Raw genomic sequence first — 23,597 nt, 5'->3', positions numbered from 1 at the left:
GTTTGTTTGAAAGTTTAGCAAATGGATGATGGAGGCTGGTATTGTGGGCCAGTAGGAGGTATTACCTGCTGCTCAGCAGTGAATGAGAAAGAATATCTAGGGTGGGGATTATCTGTGACCAGCTTTAAAAGTGGGAATAAACAGCATCTATGTGACATGAAAAAACTGTCCTGCAGCACCTTAAAGTCTTATAAAATAGTGTATTTTGTGATGAGCTTTCATGGGACAGACCCACTTCTTCAGACTACTCAGCATCTATGTAAGGCAGTAGACATGTGGAAGCCAGTGGAGGAAATCAAAAAGAGGGTGGTTGATATGTCAAAGTGGGAGGCTAGGAAAACGACCAGTGAAGCAGTTTTCTGAAAGTCTACGAGGAGCACAAAAATGCATTTGTCAATGCCAGATACAAGGGTAATGAAGTAATCAAGAAGTCTGAGATTAGGCAAGAGTTTTATCTGCATGGATGGATAGGAAAGGCTGTATGTATCTTAGAGATGATACTCAGGAAGAATTGTCAAGATTTAGATATAGGCCAGACAAAAGGATCTAATGTGAAGTTGAAAGAGAAACTGAGACCAAGTTAGCAGGTCTGAATGACAGGCAGGATGATAGTGTTGTGTTCAGTGATCAAGAAGGCAGCCAATATGGAGGGCTTGTATGGGGAGGAGAGATTAAGAGCATTGTTTTACCATGTGGATTTTGAGCACACAGCTGAACATGGAAAAGGAGATCTTGGCAGGGCAGGACAGCTCAAAATTTCAGTGTAGACAAGAGATAGGTCTTGAGTCAAGAAGCAGATCTGTTTGTTGTCAGCATAGGGAGGGTAGCTAAATGTATAGTTGTAGGTGATATTATGTAGAGATAAGGTATAGGTGGCTGAGAGAAGGAGACTCAGGGCAAAACCCAGGGAAACACCCACAGAAAATCAGAAGGCAGATGAGTTGCATCTTCTGAGGGACAAACTGAAGGAGCAATTGGAGAGCTAAAACACGAAGCAAAAAAAGATAGAATTTCAAGAACATTGTTAACTACATCAAAGGTGGCTGACAGATCAACCAGCATGAGGAGGGAGTACAGGTTTTGACCTTTGGCCAGAAAGAGGCTTTTAGGGACTGTTACTACTTGACAAGAGTGGTTTCAGTTGAGCTCAAGGGACAGAATTCAGCCTTGAAAGGAAATACATCCAGAGATTGTAGACTTAGAAGCACAAGTTCATTTTCCATGGTATACAGAATATTTTCTGAAAAAACATTTCCGATTCATGTTGGATAAGGTAAAAGGAAAATACTGAGCTGAGTATTGATATAAATCCCAAGAGAATAAAAGTAAATTTACTGAATATTTAATATTAAACAATCAATTAAAATGAAAACAATACTTTTGGTTTAATGACTCTTTAAGAAACATAGTATTCAAGAGCCAATCAGGTTACATATTTTGACTGATTTTATAAATTCATAGTGGAAATAATGCAGCAGTAGGAAACATGTTTGATATGATTTTCCTAATTTTGTCAGGCAATTCCTTTTGTCAAACAATTCTCTCCTGACCTTGGATAAGCCCAAGTTGGAGCGTGCATTTTTAATATAAAACATCTCTTAAGGCAGTAAGGTATAGACCATCTGCTGGCAAGCACTGAATGCCCTTAATTCCCACAGATTTTATTGGGAGTTAAGGGACTGGTCAAAACTTTATTACTCTAAATATGTAGCTTACAAGTGTGAATTTAAGTAGCCTGGAGAATTGGGTCTCATTTGGGGAAACAAAGCTTAGTCTACTTTCAGAAATTCTGCCGCTGGTTAATACTTTAAAGCACTAAACTTACAATGAAAAATGATCTCTGCATTTAATTAGATCATCACTAAATGTAGCATATGAGTTGCCACACGTACATTAAAATGCAGAATTCTCAACCTATCAGTTATCTGGACAGTTAATCCTCTTGGAATCTTTACATCCACAAGGAGAGAAGCCAGATAAACATGTGTTGGCTTTAATATACAGTTTTTTCTTCCACAGCCAAAATCTTCTCTTCCAAAATCAATCTCTTAGGAGACTGCATGAGATCAGGCTCATTGACTTCTGATTCCATAACTCTAATCTGCCTTTACGCTGATTTAATGAGAGCCTCATAGATATTGGGCCTACATTGGCATATTCACCATATCCAGCTGGTATGTAAATTAGAGTTGGACTAATACTTGTAACAAGTTGGTGAATTAGTTTAACTATTTGTGATGTGTACATGGGATTACTAGGGTTTTTTTGTGTGTGTTTATATAGTATTATTGTCAAATTATTCCTAATCTTGCTCATGAGCAAAACCTTGCAACTATTTGACCTTCTCTCATCAGAAACACAGGCCACTCACACTGTATGTTTGTACCCCTTGTCTGAGGGAGCATGTAGTCTTAGTCTCTCACTGAGAATTCTCAATCACAGTTTCAGCATTTATTTTCTAAAATTACATTTTATCTCACATTTCTTCTGCCTATGAATGCTCCCACCAGTAAATTTGCTTTCGACAACTGAAACACAAGAGAGGGAGAAGTGACAAAATGAATTTGTTTTAAAATGTGAGGAAATACTCGTGGATTTTTTTAAATCTATCCTCCTACCTTTACTTTAACGACCTGATACAAAATCCTTTTTTGTACTTTCACATCTGATTGAATTATTCAGATATGGTAATATAGTGTCTGTTTGGTATCATGCCATTTAATGCAATGGAGACTGCCAGATCATTGTAGTGCTTCAGAAGGCTTGAGGAGGAAGAGTACTTTTTTCTTCTCATATGCACACATAGTTAAATCAGCAAGTGATTTCCTAAAGACAGGTCACCTTCCTCCATGCCCCACCCCCAAGCTGCAGCTGCAAATGGTAAGGGTATTTCGGCAGTCCCTTTCCATGTTGGATCTGGCAAGGCCTACCGAAGAGTATATTTTGCAGAGAATTTTCAGCTGTAGAATTTCCACTTACTGCAGTTCTGCCTTTAACTGAGTTTTGTCTTCTTTATTAAATGATACATGACTCGTCTTAGTTCTGGCTTTCCATGAATAATGCTGTGGCAGTCTCTGGGAAATTCTCTTCAGGACACCTAATCTGTTTTTGCCTACACAAGAGACGGAAAATCTTTTCCTTCATATTCCAATCTCTGTGAAACAGGAGTTTATTGTTTCTGATTTATGCAGAGGTTATCGTTATTGTATAACATAGCTTGTAAAAACTGAATTCTTGAAGTTTTCAGTGTTCATATAAGTAGGCTCTCTTTCCTTTTCAATCCACTTGCTTTTTCTATGTATCTCTGTGATGATATAAAAATATTTAGTAACAGTTTTTTTACTAAGAATTATAACTTTATTCACTACAGCCATCATATGAAATGCAGTTATAACACAGTGTAACAAAATGGTGAGCTGCAAAGTATATTCATAAATTCTTAATGCGCTAACGTTCTTCTTTAAGTTTAAGTTAGCCCAGTCAAGGATCTGCTGTCATTCTTCTGAATTCCAGAGTCTATTAGAATTTATTTGGGACAAGAAGTTATTTCAAATTCTCTGTTTATGTTTGCTACACAGCCACTAGAAAAATTGCCTTCACAGTGCCTTTGTGAATATCAAGAAAGGAGTTTGATCTCATTTTCTATATGCACTATATTTGATATTCTGGAATGTTACAGATTAATCCAACACTCTCATGAGTGAGAAGACAATAGCAAATTCAGCAGAGAGAAAAAAAAGTAACAAATCCTGCAGCATTTCAGATAGTTTCTGTTTCAAACCTATATCAACCAATACCTCAAACCAACTTCCAAGGAAATGAGGACCATATCCTTTATGCAAGGCTGCTTAGAATAGAAAGATTTTCTATTATATGGGATGCCACAATGGGATAGCATCACATTACCAAATGATGGACAACTTCAACATCTGAACTCCTGTGCTCTTGAATGGGAGGCAGTCCTATACTACTAGTTAGTGAGCCTGACTCTTGATTCAAGAGTCACATTAACAGACTGAATGAATTATCACCCCCTTATTGGTGGGACTACCTAGATATTGGAACTTAGACTTAGTAAAAATAGTGGAACTTCATATGGCTCCCACAAGGTCCATGTGACCCTATGGTCTGTAGGATACCATCAATTCAGCATAGAAATAGCAAAATGTCACCAGAAACAGAATGAGAGGGCAAGTCCATCCCAAGCCATGGAAAGTTTACTTACAAACAGCACAGTCTTGGTTCTGCTTTTTGCTTTTCTAATGCTTTATGTCATCTAATTGTGTGCATCTACAGAGACAGAACCTTCACCACTTCTATTGGCAAACTATTCCACACTTCCATATAATAGAATTTACCGTCAGGAAGCATTTCCTGAAGTTTTATCTGTGATATAGTCACCCTTTCCTAACCTCAGCCTTTTGCTCCTGGTTCCGTTCCACGGTAATGGAACAAACCCTTTCTCCCTGTTTAGTATTTACATGCTTCAAATACCTGTAGATGTTGACCTTAATCAACTTTGTCACACAAATTCACAAAGCCTTATATGTTTACATCTCTTAATTCTTCCTCAGAGTCTCTTTATTCCCCTAGCAGTTTTGTTGTTCCTCTCAGAGGTCATTTCAGTTTGCATATATCTTTTCGGTGATGAGGTGCACAGAACTGAAGTCACGATCCCAGGACCATCAGTGCCCTGTTTAGAGATGTAATGACTGTGTATCCAGCCTCAGATCCTACTGGCTTCTTTAGAGCTAGATCACTCTGCAAATTCATATCTAATGTGCTGTCTTCTGTTCCCCTGGGTGTCTTTTGACCTTACTGAGTTCCAGGGTTCACCTTCATGCTGTAGATCCCTGTTTAAGTTAATTTTGCCTTGGAGCATTCCAGCTGCATTTTTCCAAATTGAAACTAAATTTGTTATTTCCTGCTCATATTTCTAACCTCTCTGCCTTTCTTATTGTTTTCTTGAGTTTCATAGTTGCTTGTTCACAGCATCTTCCAGTTTAGTATTATCTGAGAATGCCATTAACATGTTCTTTTATCCATTCTTCTACCAGCTCACTAATGAAAATGGGGCATAAGAAAAGATCTCCAGATACTTTCCTCGACACAGCACATAGCTGTTTATCTTTCTTTCCAGCTTGTTTGCAATCCCTGTGCAAGTAAGATCTCACCAGACTCAGCTCTCAGATAAAATATACTCTATTTCCTGAATGTCCATAGACTGCCTACTTCGCAGTCCCTTATTAAACTTCCAACTGTTCAAATACCTCTAAGGGCCTTGGAGGGGAGCATCAGGGCAGACTGGGGCAACAGCTGAAGGGGGTGGCAGGGTGGGCCAGTAGCTGAGGGAGTGCTGTGCATACTGTGTGCAACAGGCCCACAACTTCCGCCCATGTCTCCCGCTGCTAGGCCATGTCAGCCTTCCCCTCTCTGCCAGGGTGTTCTGGTGGTGGAGGGTGGCCACGGAGGCTGTGGCCTCATCCTCGCACCCATGGTGGTGTGCACTCTGTCTGTGGGCCCACCCCAATGCCAGTGGTGGAGGTGGTCCAACCCTCTCAGCCCCCCACTCCCAAACTTCGCAGCCTGATGGCCTGGACAGGTCTGGCCAGCCCTGGGGGTATATGGGACTCTCCCAGGCCTCACATGGTACAGCTGTAACTGATGGAAGGGGAGAGAGAGAAGCCACATCAGTCCTGCAGCCCAGCCCTGGTTGCTGTGCCCCCTGCCCCCTGTCCCACAGGGGCAGCTGCCCGCACCCCCCAGGCTAAGGGACGGGACATCCCAGGGATGTCGTGGGAGTGGTGGTATGTGTACCACACACAGCGGGTCATGCTGCATTTGGCCTCCGCAACACCTTGAGGATGGGGCTGACCATTGTGCCCCCCCCCGAGGGAACAGACTAGCAGGCAAGAGGGGTCATCCATGCAAAGGGGGGGGTCTATGTTTGGGTGGTGGGTGAGCTGGGCACATCCTGGTCCTTTCTGCCCCCACCCCCCAATTCATGCAGCTCACAACACTGTCCATGGAGGATAGGGATGGGTGTCACCTGTTGGCATGCCTGCATGGTTGGGGTGCACTCCTGAGTGGGATGTCTGGGTTTGAGCCATTGCCCATGTGCCTAAGCCATGGCAGGGGTGGGCATCCCACCACTCATCTTCCTGGGATATGGGATGTGCCAGGCACATACTGGAGGGTTCCTTGCAGTGACACTGCTGGAAAGGTTGGGGATGTCTGGTTTGCAGTGGCACTGCTGGAAAGTCCCAAGGGTACCTGGATGATGAGGATCCCATCTGTGGACTCATCTTTGGATGGGACCCCCAACTCTGGGTCCGGCACCCTTACCTGGCTGGTGGGTCTGGGCTGGTTCCCATCTGGACCTGGATCCCGCTCCACTGTGGCACGTGGCTATGGGGCTGCCATGTCCAGGCGTCTGTGTAGTGGGGCACTGTCCTCACTGGTGAGGAGCCCATGCAGCTCCCAGTAATACAGGCAGGAGGCTGGGGCTTGCCCTGACTGCCTATCATTGTCCCAAGCCCATGTGTATGCCAGCCACATTTCTTTGACCTCGCACTGGACCTGGTCAACGGTCTGGGCTGGGTGGTCTCTGGCAGCCAAGGTGCTGGTCAGTCGGGTGTAGGAAGGGATGTTCTGCTGGTGGCCCATGGCATCCCAGAGGACCTCCTTGTATTGCCGGAGCCCTAGGAGACCCTGGAGTTCCAGCTCAGTGCAAGAGAGGCCCTCAATTTCATGCCCTGAGTGGGCTCCTATGGTCCCTTGGCTGGATCCATGGGGGCCCCCAGGTGTCACAGGCTGGCTGAGTTCCGGCCATGGAGGCTCTGGGCACTGCAGGGGTGGCTGGAAGACATGGGTCACAGCAGCACGCATGCTCACTGCCTCCATGCCCTGAGTTTCCTGTAATGGGGTTTCTGGGAACCCTGGGTGGAGCTAGAGGACTCCTATTTCAAAATAACCCCCATTCTGGAACACCTATTACGGAATAGACACTATTCCTCATAGAATGAGGTTTAGAGAATTAAATAGAAGCCATCTGCTGTTTTGAAATTATTTTTGAAATAGTGGTTTTGCTGTGTAGACGCTCACAAAGTTATTTCAGAATAGCAGCCGTTATTCCAAAATAACTTTACTGTGTAGATACACCCAGACATTCCCTTCGGTACTCCAGTCTATGGCTCATGTAGTGCCTGAGGAGTTCAAGCAGCATAGGTGAAATTTAAATATAGACTTCCTAACCAAATTGGGTTTTGTGCCCTGGTGTGTAACAGTGTGCCCTGAGGTTGATAGTTACCTTCATGACCCAGACCAGGAGTAAATGGTGGTAGCTCTTGGGTCAGTTTAATTAGCAATAACAATTCACAATCATTCAGAATGGCAATGAAAGTCACTGACCTAAGAGAATGAGTCAGAATGACCATATTGCTGGTGGTTAGATCACTCACATCATATGTGGGAGACAGGTTAAAGTCCCTGTACCAGTGACTAATTAGTTATAAGTAGGAGAAAGCCTTCAACAGGAGAGCTTGACAAAGATCCACAAGACCCATAAACCAGTGGTCAAGGCACTGGTCTTCGGCATAAGACACCCAAATTCAAATCCTTTCTCCACATTTGACAGGGACAGGAATTGTATACAGGTCTCCTATGTCTAAGATAAGTGGAGATGCTAAGGAAGGCCTCCTATTTACACAAACTATTGAATTTTTGGTGAATAAACTGTCAAAAAAAGTCCACTCCGCTCTATTTCTGAGAGTAGACATTGGTAAACAAAATGCACAGGTGATACTGGCTGGGGGCGTACAAAGAGTATGTAAGGCAAAAATATATAGAGGTTAGAAATATGGGTGAAATAGAGGGAAATTCATTTTTCAAACCAACATCATCTGGAGGGAGACAAATATACGCAGCATAAAGGAGAAATTAGGGAAGCAGCAATGTGGAGAGAGACCTAGCAGGGACAGTCAGAGATGGTAAGTCAAAATAGTTAATGCAGTTCTTGAATGCATACAAAGGCATCATATGCCACTGAACAAAAAGATAACATATCCACCTCTATGGGTCTGGTCCAACACCAATGAAGTCAATTGAAAGACTTCTGTGGAGTTCAGTGTGCACTGGTTTTGGAATACTAGATAGACTTTGGGACATCTACTTCTGAAATATATCAGGGAGTTCTGGACATCTGATTGCTAAAAATATATTGGCAAACTGAGGAAAAGTTCAGAGAACAGCAACAAAACTGACAATAGTGGTGAAGGTTTCTTGTATGTGAAAAAAAAGTTAATGCATTATTTGGCTGAAAGATAGCAAAGGATCATGAAAACTGTCTACAGATGTTTGCAACATGAAAACTCCAGTGATGGAGAGAAACTTGAATGGAATAGAATTAAGGGATTCATTAATTCCTTACACTACAAAACTCACAGGAGAGGTCTTGGGGTGGGGGGATAAGTAAATGAGAGGGAAGATTCTCCTTGTACATCTTTTCCAGAGAGAAGGTGTGTACTGAAAAGAGAGCCTATCTACCACGGAATCCTGGTGCCCCAAGCCTATGGCTCCCCCAAGATCTGCAGGGTAAGGAAAGATGAAAATAATTAATGTCAAAGCCATCTCTATATCTCTGCCCTAAGTTTGAGGTCTTCTGTAAGTGTACCCCATTCCCTGGCTAGATTCATATGGCCAGACATTTCCCACTGCCGGTCACTGTACAAAAGTAGGTTCTAGTGCAAGAAAGGTACCTTGAAAAAGGAGACCACCTGGGTGTATATACCTACATTTGAACCCTTTGTTATGGGACTGGGGGCCATATAACTTTCTTGGCCCATTTCTCAGTACCAGGATAAAGACAGACCCTTTACTTCTCTGATCTCTCTGTGGAGGGTCACAGCGTTCTGCACCTGCATGTCTTTGAAAACATAACTCCAAACATTTTATGTATTTGCACTGTGTTGATTAGTTACATAAATTATTCAGTCAGAAAGCAGAAGTCATATCACATGACAACCAACATAGTCTAAATGTTGCTGTTTGAATATTTGCAACAAACCTTGGTGTATTTTTCATACTGGGGGAATAAAGAGAAAGTAATGAATACCTTGAATGCTTTGATAAACTAGAGAATATTTGTGATCTGCCTATGAAAGAGGCAAAATTCAACACGAGTTATGAATTATTCACTCAGCTTCATTCACAGTCTATTACTGACTCCATTCACAGTGCTCAATAGTGCCAATCAGAGGTAAAGAGCTGGTGAGAATATGGCTATCTTATGTGACATGAAACAGAAAAGACAGCCTCCTTCTCCTTATTATCATTTATACACACCTAAACATGCTTTTCAGTTAAGAGCTTCAAGATATTACTCATTTCTACCAGGGGGTGAGGAGACTGCATATATTACTTTTTTTATATTGAGATCTTTCTATGTTCTTATACCACCATAACAAAACAAAACAGCAGAAATGTAGCACGTTAAAGACTTACAAGGTGATATAATCGGTGCAAAAGCTCATCACCGAATAAACGATTTTGTTAGTTTTTAAAGTGCTATATTTCTGCTGTTGCGTTTTGTTGGAGTACAGAGTAACACGGCTACCTCTCTGTTACTACACCACCTTATTTCATCATGGTATCGGAGCACCTGGATTTTAAGATTCCTAGACTAATACTTGCTGCCTTTCACAGACTATTCCCCTTTGCACTCAGTTATGCAGATCACATCTTGCCTTGTCTTTGCCAGAAGTAGCTGAAGTCCCAATAAAAAAGAGCCTGCAAACTTGTTAAAAGCAATCGTGTGTTAATTTAAAATGCAGTGCTTACCTCTCGGGAAAGCCCACTGCCCAGTGCTATAGTTCCTACATAACTCCTTCCTAATTTGCCTCAGATCCAGTTACATTATAACACCTGCTTGTCTTTTATAGAAGGGATTAGAAAATGGTTTCTGAATTCACCGCATCAGGCTGCTGTCTACTACAGTGCAAATTAAACTAGTTGGTGCAGTCAGGCATTGTGGAAAAAAAACCACACGAGTATGGGAGTTGTGGGTTCAGAATTTTATTCGCAGGCATACGTTGCCTAGCTATTTAAACTTGCTCCTTGTACTTTTGTTACATGATTACTTTCCAGTACTGATTCTGCTGCTTTTGGTAACTACAGTAACAAATACCACTCACTTCTCTGTGAAAAATAAAATAATTTCAAATGTGGCATTAAAAATGCCTTTCCATAATCTTATCTCACAGATCAGGTTTCCTACTTAGCACCAGAAATGCTACCTTTGCCAGTTTGATTTTCCACTCAGGACTTGAGATCATTGTGAAGTCAGAAATTTGATCTCATGTCCTCTCTCTGACTTTCCCACTGTCACGTTAAAAAGCCAATAGTGCTGGAGGCCCTCTAACAATTAGTAAATTAAAATATATTACTACTCCTCCAAACAGACCAGCCTTAGCTTTTTGCCTCTCTCTCCAAATACGAATTGACCTTTCGCTTGCCAATTTTCTGTCTCTTGCATACAGGCCTTGTCATTTCCCTGTTATAGTTCACCACATGACTCAGAACCTTGATGATGGTGCAGTTTATCCCACCTACCATGTGTTCTCACTCAAAGAATCACTCATTATTTCCATAACATCTATAAATAGGTCAGTGCTTGCTACATTTTATAATGGGGCAAAAGAAGAAAATCCTTGATTGTAGGCACAGGTGCAGTGTGAAATTCTCTAATAGAGGTTACTCGCTGGCAGCTTGTGGGTATCATTTGTGCTGAAAGATTGGTCATGTTTCACTAAATGGTGTATGCCTTGAATGAATGGAGATAGCTATTACAGATCATACATCTCTATGGTTTTCTACTGTCATTGTGAGTTGGGTGAGGGAAAGAAAACACTTCAGTTTTTATTTTATAATACTGTTTAGCCACAAAATGCCAGTCCTAAAACTGTTTTGCCTTCCTTTCCACAAGTTGTGAACGTACCAGAAAACACCAGGTCAATCTTTCCATTTTCTTTTCTTGTTTTTTCCTGTTTACACATCCAGCCTTATGTTCTAGCTATAGTTTCTCCTTTCCTTTATTTGTGGTGCAGATGTAAAACAGGCAAAATGGTAATTGGAGGTAACTTTTCTTTTTAAGGAAAAACTGACACAAAAGGCCACTGGATGCTCAGAAAGTATTTGTATAGGGGCTCATTTGTCAGCAATGCCGACGAAGGTCTGAGGCAAAGCACATCAAATTCAATTGAAGTGGTTTCATTTACTTCAATGGATTTTCGGATCAGTCCCCAGAGCAGGCAGGAAATACTTCCTCCAATTTGAGACACATTTATGAGGAAGTCAGGCAACTACTGGACTCCCAGACTAGGCTTTAACAAAGTTATTCCACATTTATACCAGTGCAGTTCCTTTTTTTTAAAAAAAAAGAGGAGCTGGTACTCAGCTGGCACCACCACCGCACCCCCCGCTCAGCCAATCCCATGGCTGGGGCTGCTGAGGTGCCAGTACTCAGCATCAGCAAGTACTGGCACAATAAAGCACTGCACTAGTGTAACTGAGAGAAGAACTGTAATCTCACGCACTCCAGGGATAAACAAAAGTTGACTAGCAAGTGATGAATGCTTACTTCATTTATATAAGCCACGCCTTTCCCTCCTTCGCATACAGATGGTTTTTTTCTTTGTTGCATATGGAACACTTTCTAAATAAGTAGATCTTTTTACCATAGATTTACATTTTGAACATTATTACAAACCAAATCAATCAGAACACTGGGAATGTTCTTGCTTCTTTAGCAATAAAAAGCACTGGCTTGATTACTTTCTGGTTTAACATGTTCATTTTGACTTACAAAATTCTGAATGGCTCAGGAGCTGCCTAACCAAAAAGCTGCTTCTATCCCCATGTTGCTATCACTGCTGTTGCAATCAGTGGATGCATTCTCACTGATTGCAAACTGGTTTTGCGTGCACAGGTATGATAGCAAATTGTTTTCCATAAGGCACCCTTTCCTCTGGAACATGCTTCTGTTGTTCCAGTCGAGCCTATATTGGCTAACTTAGAGATTATAATGAAAACCTTATGTTTTCATGAGCATTTTGCAAAGAGCAGTATGAGGGATCCAGAATAGTCTGAGAAGGGAAGCTGTTATTAATGGTGGCTTGATTAAATGAAAAAAAAAAGTTTTAGAAACTAGGTTGGGTTTGTGGAGTATGAGCATGTTTCTGCATTATCTGTTCATTTTGTATCATTTCCATGTTTATAGAGAACCTCATGGCATGTGGAAAAACTTTTTGTGAAAAAAATTAAAATTTTATACAGGTTGAACTCCTCTAGGCTGGAACCTTTTGGTCCGGACTGGTGCCAAAAGAGAGAATTTCCTGGATCACAAGAGTTCAGTATTGTCCAGCAGCATTACTAACACTACCACTGCTTTGTTGGCTCTTACAAGACAGTTAGGGGTAAATTACAGCTAAGTAACAGCACTGAACACGGAGAGCCAAGACTGGTGGCTGTAAACAGACCACAGAAAATTTGGCCACACGCATGGTAAATGGTGATCTGGCTAACTGAAATCATGCTGGACCATCGATGTTGCCAGATCAGAGAGTGCTGGACTAGAAATGCTCAAGCTGTAAAATGAGTACTAGTAACGTTGTGAATGAAATCAAGGAAGTGTCTCTTTTGGAGCGATGGAAATTCAGACCCAAAAGCTGTTTGTCAGTAGTTAGCTTTCACCTGCAGAGTTAATTTTAATTTCATGTCCCAATCTCACTTTTCTTGATTTCAGATATCAGATTAGGAAGGATTGCATTTTTTTTTCCATCAGAGACCCTGGATTTCAAGTTTCATCAAATATATAGTTTTCTGCTGTGTCTTTGGTGCATTTCTTCCCTCCACCATGCATTAATTACTGACAGTCTATAACATTTTTAGCTCATATATGTGGTGAGCTTTTTTCCCTTCCATTTGTATTACCCTTGGTACTTGGCCTTTTGATATTTTTAAAGAAAATATCAGAGAGCTTCTGGAAGGACTTAATACAACCTGTAAATTCATTCCTAAGGAAAGGTAATATCATCCTATTAAAGGGTTTCATTATAATATTAACAAAGTACACAGCAATTTAGCCATTATTATTCTGCTGATTGGCCTGCTAGAAAAGCTGCCATGATCTGAATTCTGAGGTGCAACTCCTGAGTCTGATTCATGATTTGAACTGATTTGGTGGCACTGGTGTACAGGTAGTAGAGTCAACCACAGGATGACATACATAAACAGTAGCTACCATTGTTATCTAAACTAATTATTGGTTTACCAGTATCACCTCAAAAAGATCAGATTCCTTAAGATTTCTCATATCTTACTGCATTTGCACTAGAACATATCTCACTGCTGAAGAAGTGATATTGACCAAAGAATAGAAGAGGATTCTGAGGAAGACGGGGCTTCTGGAAGGAGGGTTTCCTTCCAGGAGATCCCCACAGCCATGTGTCTGCACAGCTATTTTGGAGTCCGGAAGAGCATCTTCTGGACTCCAAATGAAGTGGCCATATGCTAATGAGGCATGGGCAATTTACATCCTGGCCTCATTAGCATCTTCCGGGCTGCTCATTAACATGCTGCTTCAGGAGGAAGTGGCATGTCTGGACATGACCTATAAGAACCACCAAATTTAGTACACAGCATCATCTTATCACAACTGAAAACAAGCTAAGGGTTTGGTTATGCCAGAAAATTGGATGTGCCTGGATGCCCCAGACCCAAACTCCCACTCCTCAAGGCACCATTTTGGGAGAGGACAGGGGCTGAATTTCATACAGGAACATTGCTGGCTGTTCACTTTTGTCAGGGAGTGAGGGGAAAGTACACAATTTGTTGCATTCCTTACTCTGCTTGGAGCGCACAGGGGAAAGGTGAACCTGGACCTTCCCCAGCCAGGGAACATGCACGCCTCCCCTACCTGTCCCACTGGACCTACTGTGGCTATGGAGAGGTGCTTCTCACTGGCCCCAGGCTGTTGTGGCGAGAGAGGTCTGGGGTAGTTGTCTCTCCCCAGGGCAGCCTACATCCACAGCCCCACCCCAGATCAATAATTTAAATGAAGCATGTACATTTTTGTTTTATTTTCCAAAAACAAAAATTAATTGTGTTAAGGACCTGAGAAACACCAGGTAAATCTTCTAGTAGAATAAAAAATAAACAAACTGTCAACAAACTAAAACCTCCAAAGCCTCCAGAGTGGTTACATTTAAAGAAAGTTAATTGAACTGAAAGCTGATGCCTGAAAATAAAGTGGCACAATGGAATTGAAACTGTCTTGGCAAAGTAAAGTAAAATTGTGCTGATCTTCAGTTTCATGAAGTTAAAATTGTCAAGATTTTTTGGTTAGGCAAATAATTAGTTTAGGCAACACATTGATCAAACTCCGTAATTTTTCTGATTGATGTGGTAAAAGCCAAGTGGGGAATACCTAGCCAAGCTCTGCATGCAAGGCAATGACATAAGACTGTGCCAATACACATGTTACAGCTGTCTATCCCTCAGATCACCACGTGTATGGAAAGAAAAAGAGAGCTGTGGATCCCAAGCCTGGCCACTGAAAACTTATCTGAAACCCCTTATTCATTCCACTGCCATATCACATTGGGAAGAAAGGCTTATTATTGGGTAGAGACACTGTGTTGCAGGCTGCTATAAAAGCTTATTTCTCAGATTAGCGGAAAAAGTTAAGATCGGATGGGGGAGGGGAAGATAAATGGTGCAAATAGCTAAAAGAGCTGGCTCAGAGCCTTCTGAACTCTGGCCATAAATAATGTCTGGGAATGGCTAGAGGCTCCGTCATCCTCAAACTTGTGCCTGTTCCAATGGCAGAAAATTGGAATGTCCAATGCAAGTCATGCATGAATTAAAGCAAGCTTGGATATTAAAGACCTGGTTCTTTCCACAGACCAAGACGGAATGAAATGGAAACACCTTCATGTAACATTCCTGTTTGTTTTCCAATCTCAGCAAAAGCTGGCAGAGCAAGTCAAATAGATCTTCCGAAAATCAGGTGAGAACATGGTGGAAGGCAGGGGATGTCAAGATAAATACAGCCTTTCAAGTTTCACCACGCTGAAAAAAATGATTGTTTGTCTCCACTAGTCAACATAGCTCAATGTCTGTTCTCTAACATTACTGCACTGGAGATAGCATTGAAGTGACAGCTCAATTTGCTCTTAATACAGTACTTGAAAATATCAAAACCAAGATGACAGCATAAAGGTTATGATTTTAAAATCCTGGGTAAGATCAGTGGAAAATTACTATGCAGATGAAGCAGGATTTTGTTTCATTTGGGTTTTTTTTTTCTTTTCTTTAAATGCGTAGTCTCAGAGTTCGCTCTGTTAAAATTATGTCCGAGTGGTAGGAGCAAAAATTAAGGACTAAATTTTGTTCTCAGATTCACTCATGCAAGTAATGGAAAACTCCACACACCTCAATAAGTGCAGGTGGGATAGCTCAGTGTCTTGAGCATTGGCCCACCAAACCTGTGGTTGTGAGCTCAGTCCCTCAGGAAGGCCATTTAGGGGTGGGGCAACTAAAGGTCAGGGATGATGCTTGGTCCTGCTGCAAGGGTAGGGGACTGGACTAGATGACCTCCTGAGGTTCCTTCCAGTTCTAGCAGATGTGTATCTCCAATTATAGGTAAGATGACTCCAGATTTATGCCATTACAACTGAGGTAAGTCTCTCATGACATATTATTGTAAGGAGAAATAAACAAGAAACTGTCATTTTCAGAGACTCAGAAGGAGTCAGATAGAAGGTTTGTCTTGAGACAGAGACAGAGTGAAGTGGAGGAGAGTTATAGATGACCTATGCTCCACTCAGAGTACAGGGTTTAAGTCAAATAAGTCACAGTGTTGCTGAATTAACATTGCTGTAGGAACTTGAACATTTTCCTTTCCTAAAGTAATCATATATATTACTATATTGGTTTCACTGATTTTTTGCTTATTTACACATTATTAATTACATTTAATACATGCATATTCTTACTAGATTACCTCAGATCCTTACTGTAGTTTCCTTACAAATAAATGCTTTAAAATGTCATCCATCTAAATTTTCTCTACTCCCCCCATGCCCCCAACCACACTTTCCTTTCTCTTTCATGCACTTCAATATGTATCAGCTGCTTCTTTTGGAGTTTGAAAGTTATCCAAGAGATGGCAGCTAAGACTGGCTTTGTTTTTATCACTAAAGAGAAATGGGCTTCTCACAACTGACCCAAAGCTTTTATGTGAAAGAGATTTCTGAAGGAAACTAACTGAAAAAAGTGGCTGCTAATTTTGCAATCAGTTCTTCAAGAAAAATGTCCTCATTACACTGCCAGTGACTAAGAAATCTGATAACATTTTTTAAATCCCAGAGAATCTATTATGAGTGCCATCAACAGAAAGGTGAACAGCTAAAATTTGTCATCCCAGAAAAATTGGAGGACACTCAGATTATTTTCATGAATCAGAAACATGATATAGGTGTCCTTCAAACAGGGATAAATTGTCCATTTAATTAAGAGAAGTGACTCCACTAGCAGGAGAGTCTGAATCATTTTAAACTGAAAAACAAACTTAAGTTGTGTAGGAAAAGTTTTCAAAAAGGCATGCCACATTGCTCTCCTAGAACTGGCAAATGCATGCTCAGCTTAGCATGATTTTGCATATCCTGTAATATTTTCAACAAGTTGCACAGAAAAACCATAGCATGCCGAAATGACAGTCCAAAGTGGAAGAGGTCTGTACAGGAGCACAGAAGTAAAGTTACTGAGTTTATGGTGAGACTAATTATTTAAACACACAAAGTCACATTCAGTATAGTGGACAGCCAGACTGGGCTCCTGAATTTAGCTAAGCACATGTACTGCCATCTGAAAGCAGTGGTTTATTTTAAAGTACTTTGTGGGCAGTCCCTTTTCATATGCTTGAAATTCCCTTGGGAAATATTTGGGTTTGGAAGCAAATGAAAAAGGATTGTTTTGACGTCCCGTGCAGATGCTGAGAATACAGAGTGAGGAGTTCACCCATTTGTACCTCTTTTTTCTTATGTTCCTGGGAGACTTCACTGCTAGAAGCATTGTTGTATTCCCTAGAATGGGTGCAGAGGGGCAGAAGAGAGATAGAACTACAGTCCTATTCGCTTCTCATTGGCCAGCATGACTGCATGGCCCTGGGGGGAGCAGGTGCTGTTCCATGTCAAAAAGTATCACAGCAGCCATACGTGATAACCGATGCCTGCACACAACCCCCTGCGGGGTGCTGCACATATGCAGCTTCCCTTTGCCACCCCATCAACACTGGCTACCAGGCCTTTAAGTAGTGATGTAGGCATTGTGTCCAACCTTTTCAGCCTGCCAAACATGGTATTTGAAAAGGTTACAGTCAATACTTAGTCAATACAGTCAATACATGCTGCCCTGCTCTGCTGCTTTCATCTGCAAGGAAATTATTGGGCCTGATTCACCATTCCCCTGCCCCTTGTCAGGTCTTCCAGCATAAAGCAACCATACTTTGCTTTGTTGTGCTTTCCCCAGTTTTACATTAGGTTGGATGTCTTTCTAAAACTCTTGTGTTAGGAGTTCTGGGCTTGAATCTGGAATCTCTTGGTGAAATTCTGTGGCCTGGACCAGAGCAGCAGGTCCAGCTAGAGGGACACATGGGTCCTTCTGACCTTAACATCTCTCAGAATAAACTTTTCCTACTGACTTTACACTAATGTAAATGACTGAACAAAGAGCAGGGAAACAATTAATTGGACCCATTCACAGGATTCTGGAAAGAATGGCAGCATAGAACGAAGTGAAGGCAAATAGTTCATTGCAAATTGTCACCTGGCAAAACACTGGGCAATCATAGTGGTTTGTTTAAAATAGCATGCAAAATGCCAAAGTCACTTGGTCTGATTCCAGGATGAACAATGTAGTATTCAGACCTCATGCAAGATAACTTTAAGGGTAAACAAGCATATCCCTAGGGTTAATCCACAAGGCACAGCTGTGTTTTCCTCCACATGTGATTATCCCATATGAACTTGATGTAACACACCACTGTATGCAGTTGCTTACTAGAGGCTCTCCTGCCTTCATCTGTCCCCTAGCTGGATCCAGACCTGATGGGTAAAGAGAAGCAGGCATCATGCTGTCCTGCTCCCCAAGTCACATGAAGCCAGGTGGGAGATAGGAGCAAGAGGCCTAGGGTAGAAACAGCCTTGCAGAGCACAGAAATTCCCCCAGCAAAGGCAGTTGGAGCAGAAGCAATGCAAGGTTACAGGAGATAGGCCCACTCGGGTCTCCTTGCATCCCAGGTAAGCTCACAGAGTGGGGAGGTTAAACTGACCTTTTCCACTTAAGCTTGGTTGATTCTGTTTTGTTCACTGATTGGCTGTCTGATGTGACCTCCTCCCACACATTTCTCTCGCAGTCCCTTGGCTCCCAGCTCACGCGCCCAGCCCCCATGCACTTCTTTATTCTTTCTTTCTCCCATCCTTTTCCTCTCCCTAGCTTCTGTTATCTCCCCTTGCAGCCCCCTACCCCCTCACACACACCCCTCATCACTGTTTTGCACAATCTTTTGCACCTATTAGTATATTCACTCCAGCTTGTCTCCATCATCTTCCCTCCAAGCCCACATTACATTTCCAAGACAAAAAAATAAGAACTGAAAATATATAAAGAGAAACTGACAAGATGTTAGCCAACCATTATTGTGCTGACTCTGCTTTCATGTGTTCTTCCTTTCTCCTTCCTGCTGATCTATTGAGATTCTAAGTGCTTGGGAAAAGGACCATCTCTTAACAGATAGATATGTACAGAGCACATTGGGCCCTGATCACAGCTAGGGGTTCTAGATGTTTCCTTAACTGAAATAATTAACGGCAGTGAAGGATACGTCCTCACTGCACCTATGACCATGATCGTGTGTGACTGATGTGTGTAAGTCTAATATCAGTACCAAGTAAATTAGCTGAACATAATTTGTTGGTGAACTCTGTAAAGGGAAATCACATCTTAATAATCTCCTAGAGTTCTTTGGTGGGGGAAAAGGAGAGTCAACAAGCATGTGGACAAAACAGATTCAGAGGAATTAGAGTTCCAGAACGTTTTTGACAAGTTCCCCCATGTAAATTGGGCTCTTAAGTAAATTAAGTTGTCATGGGATAAGAGGAAAGTTCCTCTCATGGATTGATAACTGGTTAAAAAACAGGAAACAACATGTTGGACCAAATAGTCAGTTTTCAGTATGGAGAAAGGTAACTAGTTGGGTCCCCAGTAATCGGAACTGGGGCCAATCCTATTCAATATATTTATAAATGATTTGGAGAAAGGGATAAACAGTGAGGTAGCAAAATTTGCTGATAATACTAAACTACTTGAGATAGTTAAGAAGAGAGCAGACTGTGAAGAGCTTCAAAAAAGTTTCACAAAACCAGGTGATTGGGCAACAAAAATGGCAAATGAATGTTAATGTTGGTCAATGCAAAGTAATGCACATTACAAAAAATAATCCCAATTATACATACAAAATAATGGGGACTTGTTAGTAGGCATCCTTCAGTCTACATAGACTATGGATCGCGCCCTTTATGGTTTCAATTTAGGACTTCATTTACAGCGTCTATTGTGACTATGAAGACCCACACGAGAGTGACAGTCCTTGCTGCATCTCTTGCAGATGTGGTGGGTGTCTGGCAAGTTCTTAGTGTGCTTTCTGTGCACTCGCTTCTCCTCTGCTAGCTGTCTGATCCTCATCTCGCCCTTCTGAAGGCCCTTGTGTAACCCCTGCCTCCATCTGCTGCAGTCTTCTGCTAGTTCTTCTCAGTTGTACAGCTCGATGTCTACCTCTTTGAGGTCTCTCTTGCAGACATCTTTGTAGCACAACTGGGGGCGTGCAGGAGGTCTTTTGCCAGAGGCTAGCTCACCATACACGATGTCTTTTGGAATCCTTCCATCATTCATCCTGTGGACGTGGCCAAGCCAGCGGAGCCGACTCTGCCTGAGAATGGTGTGCATGGTTGGGATTCCAGCTTGCTTGAGGATGGCAGTGTTGGTCACTCTGTCCTTCCATGATATTCCAAGGATGCACCTGAGGCAGTGCAAGTGGAAGACATTCAGCCTCTTTTCCTGGCGGGCATACAGGGTCCAAGTCTCGCTGCCATAAAGGAGGGTGCTGCGGATGCAGGCTCTGTAGACTTGCATTTTGGTGTGAGTGTACAGCTTGTTGTTATTCCACACTCTCTTGCTGAGTCTGGACAGAGATGTGGCCACTTTTCCGATTCTCCTGTTTAGCTCAGTGTCCAATGACAGGGTGTCAGTGATGGTGGACCCGAGGTAAACGAACTTGTGGACGACCTCTAACGTATAGTTGTCAATGCTGATTGATGGGGATTCAGCAACATCCTGACCGAGTACTTTTGTCTTCTTTAGGCTGACGGTAAGCCCAAAGTCCTTGCACGCTTTGGAGAACTGATCCAGCAGTTTTTGAAGCTGATCTTCTGTGTGAGACACTACAGAAGCTTCGTCTGCGAACAGCATGTCTCTGATGAGGACTTCCCGCACCTCAGACTTAGCTTTCAGCCTTGCAAGATTAAACAGTTTCCCATCAGATCTTGTGTACAGCAAGATGCCCTCTGTTGAAGGCATGCTTCAGGAGGAGTGTGAAGAAGATCCCGAACAATGTTGGAGCAAGCACGCATCCTTGTTTGACGTCGCTCCTGATTCTGAAAGCATCCAATAATGCGCCGTCATATCGGATGGTTCCTCTCATGTCTTTGTGGAACGACTGGATCAATTTAGCCATAACCACTTGAGAGAGATCTTGGAGTCACTGTGGATAGTTCTCTGCAAACATCTACTCAATGTGCTGCAGCAGTCAAAATAAATAAATAAATAAATAAATAAAGCAAACAGAATGTTAGGAATCATTTAAAAGGGATAGAGAATGAGACTCTTATTGCTTCTGTATAAATTAGGGTGACCATATCTCCCTATCCCAAATATGGGTCAGGGAGATATGGGAGTAGGGAGTGGCTCCTAGCTCTCTGACCAGCCTGACCCATGGATGGTGGGGGGGTAGGTAGGGGGCTGTTGTGCAGGGTGGCCAGAGCACAGCAGGGTGGGGGCAGCGAGCAGCTGGTCTCTGGGGGCTAGGAGAAGCTGAGGGATCCCAGCCAGGTCAGAGGCACTCATTCCAGGGGCTGGATTCCAGGGGATGCCCAGAGTGCACGCATGGGGCAAGGGCACATCTCTGCTCCCGGGAAGCTCACAGCAGTGCTGCCCTGCCCAGGAGGAGCAGTCCCATGTTGGGATGCCGGCGGAGAGGGTGCGCCAGTACCCTCACAGCTCCGCCAGAGCCCAGAGGAGAACCCTGTGCCCCGCCCCAGCCCCACTGGCCAGGCCTGGACCTCTGCCGCCTTGCCTGCACCACCCTACCACAAAGCCCACAGGCTTTGGGACTCCAGGCTCCCCTGCCGGCCTCCAGGAGCATGGCAACTCATCGGGGCACGGTGCCCAGACCAGAGCTGCCTGCTGCCCATGTGTGGGGTGGGCTGGTCTGGGCATGTCACGCCCCACAGCTGCCCACGTGGGAAAGGCTCTGGCCCCAGCATGGCACACATGTGGGACGCTGGGCTCCCGGGCTTGAGGGACACCCAGGCGGCACATGGCCCTTACCATGCACCGGGCTAGGTGCTGGTCTTCCCTAGCCCTGAGCAGCTTGTGGGGCTGCTGGGTGACGCAGAGCTGCAGAAAGCAGCTGCTGTGCCCTGTTCCCACGGGCCAGTGCTCTGCAGTGCCTGGGACCCTCTGCTTCCCCTGACAGAGCAGCAGGGCTGGACTCTTGGCTTCCCCAGGCCTTGGGGAGCTAGGAAGGAGGAGGTAGCCAGCAACCCTTCCCCCACCTCCGCAACCCAACATACCTCTGCCCCTGCAGGGCCCCCACTGGCTCCCTCTGGTGTGGCTGGAGAGCACGTAAGTATATGCTCTGTGGCCAGCAGCTGCGCCTGCGTGCCAGCAGGGCACCAAATAAGGGACAGTTAGCCCCTTTGGTAAAATAAGTTAGGATACCTTTTTGGCTCCTGAAATATGGGGCTGTCCCACCAAAAACAGGATGGATGGTCACCTTGAGATAAATCCATGGTACATCCACCTCTTGAATACGATGTACAGATGTGGTCACAACATCTAAAAAGAGATATATTGGCATAGGAAAAGGTTCAGAAAAGGGCAACAAAAATGATTAGGTGTTTGGAAGGTGCCATATGAAGAAAGACTCTCGCCATCTCCACCCCCCTGCCCCCATCATATTTCCCTGTCCTGTGTTTGGGACAAGGAGATATGTTTGCCCTAATTGGGATAAACACTAAAATAAATGGCAGTGATTTGAAAAATACTATGCACACCTATTGATGAATTAAGCAAGTCTTTCTACTGTCATGTCTGAAGTGGCAGTGCTAAAGGAGGTCCATCTTCTGAGATCTCTCTGCGTTTCTGTGAGAAGGAGCAGAAACGGTGAAGCAAGTTAGTCAGAATAAGCCTTAGGAGCCTCATAAACATGTTCCAGCCTGTTGTTTATTATTGTTTATTTCAGAAGAAAGACTGAAGAGAGCTCAGTGGCATATGGAAAAGGAATGAAAATTTAAAATGAGCGCTGACTTTTTAGAAATAGACTCATTTCCTATTAAATATTGAACATCTGATGCTTCCAGGGCTGGTGCCTAGAAACAACATTTTAGTAAATGAAGAGGCACAGCTAATTTTTCCACAGGGAAGTTTTTTTTTCTATTTAGGTCACATCCTTTTCTCTTTTTCTCACTCCCTTGTGCTCATGTTCGTACCACACATAGAACTGTAAGACAGGGTGGATGGGAGTCCTACCCTGCCATCTAAAATCACTTTAAAATGCTTATATAATCTTAGCTTAGCTTCCATTTTAAAAACATGTCAAAAGCACAAGTTTTGTGCCCAGTTTATGGCCCTGATCCCCAAATCTGCTTATTGATGGAGGACTCCTACTGAAGTCAGTTAAGATTCATTTGGGTTCATGTCCCTGAGCGTGCAGGTGAGCTTGCAGGATCAGGGCTTAAGCCAGATAAAAAGAAAAGTTCCCAGGAACCAAATTTTGGTCATAATCATTTTTTTTTGTGCCAATAAAATGAATCAGGAGGAAGAGAAATAAAGTACTTTAAGGAATAGATTTTAAAAGGAAAAAATGAAAAATTAGATAAAAGCCTCTTCTAAGATTAGAAATTCAATTGGGCAGAGACTGTGATTTTGTTTTTTTACACAGCACCTAGAGCGAGGCAGTTCACAAAAGGGGACACTAGACACTAATGCAATTAAAAAAAAGATTAATTGTAACTTAAAAACTTGGGGAATAGAGGAAACAATTGGAGGGATGGTCAAATCTGTCTTTCCCCATTTCTACATGCTGGGATTCTACTTGCATAGCATTAGACTGCTTTCCCTCACCTACCCTACTCCCCACCCTCCAAAGTATCCAATAGGCCTCTTCATACTGAAATATTTTGTGCTCTACTACTGTGTTTCTT

General features: G+C 42.9%; 1 long non-coding RNA gene across 1 annotated transcript; it reads left to right on the top strand.

The window, feature by feature from the left end:
* Positions 1–2,051: 2,051 nt before the first annotated feature.
* LOC142010513 (uncharacterized) lies at positions 2,052–20,914 on the top strand. The gene is made up of 3 exons (XR_012644821.1): positions 2,052–2,174; positions 14,960–15,064; positions 20,476–20,914. It is a non-coding gene; the product is annotated as an uncharacterized LOC142010513 (long non-coding RNA).
* The last annotated feature ends 2,683 nt before the right edge of the window (positions 20,915–23,597 follow it).

Source organism: Carettochelys insculpta, chromosome 3, assembly GCF_033958435.1.
Source record: "Carettochelys insculpta isolate YL-2023 chromosome 3, ASM3395843v1, whole genome shotgun sequence".
NCBI lineage: Eukaryota > Metazoa > Chordata > Testudines > Carettochelyidae > Carettochelys > Carettochelys insculpta.
The sequence above is the reverse complement of the archived record's forward strand: the minus strand, read 5'-3'. Positions and strand labels throughout refer to the sequence as shown.